General features: G+C 55.0%; 1 protein-coding gene across 1 annotated transcript in view; it reads left to right on the plus strand.

The window, feature by feature from the left end:
• Nucleotides 1-318, plus strand: part of BHLHE40 (basic helix-loop-helix family, member e40) — a gene marked incomplete at both ends in the record, with an annotated part of 1,956 nt that overhangs the window by 603 nt on the left and 1,035 nt on the right. The gene's annotated exons all lie outside the window — the stretch shown is intronic.

Raw genomic sequence — 318 nt, forward strand, 5'->3', positions numbered from 1 at the left:
GTGTTGTTTGGTTGGTGGGGTATTTTTGGGGTGGGATGGGATTGGAGAATACCTACAATTCTGCTTTTTACATACATCTTCTTTAGGTCTCTCTGTAGAGGAGCAGGCGAAGAGGGGACCTGGTGTACCAGCTTATCACGCTGCCGGTGCACTTCCTCCTCCTGCTTTCACATGTGGCGCTCACGTGAATCTGATAAAGTAAAATTGAGTTTTTCTGAGGAGCCTTCCACTGCTCTGGCAGCCACAGGGAGTGCAATAGAGCCGGTGGCTGCGGCAGAACCGCCCGCGGCTGGCAGCGCGGCTGGCCGGGGGGAGCAC

The sequence above is a fragment of the Buceros rhinoceros genome, unplaced genomic scaffold (genome assembly GCF_000710305.1).
Source record: "Buceros rhinoceros silvestris isolate BGI_N320 unplaced genomic scaffold, ASM71030v1 scaffold28840, whole genome shotgun sequence".
Taxonomy (NCBI): domain Eukaryota; kingdom Metazoa; phylum Chordata; class Aves; order Bucerotiformes; family Bucerotidae; genus Buceros; species Buceros rhinoceros.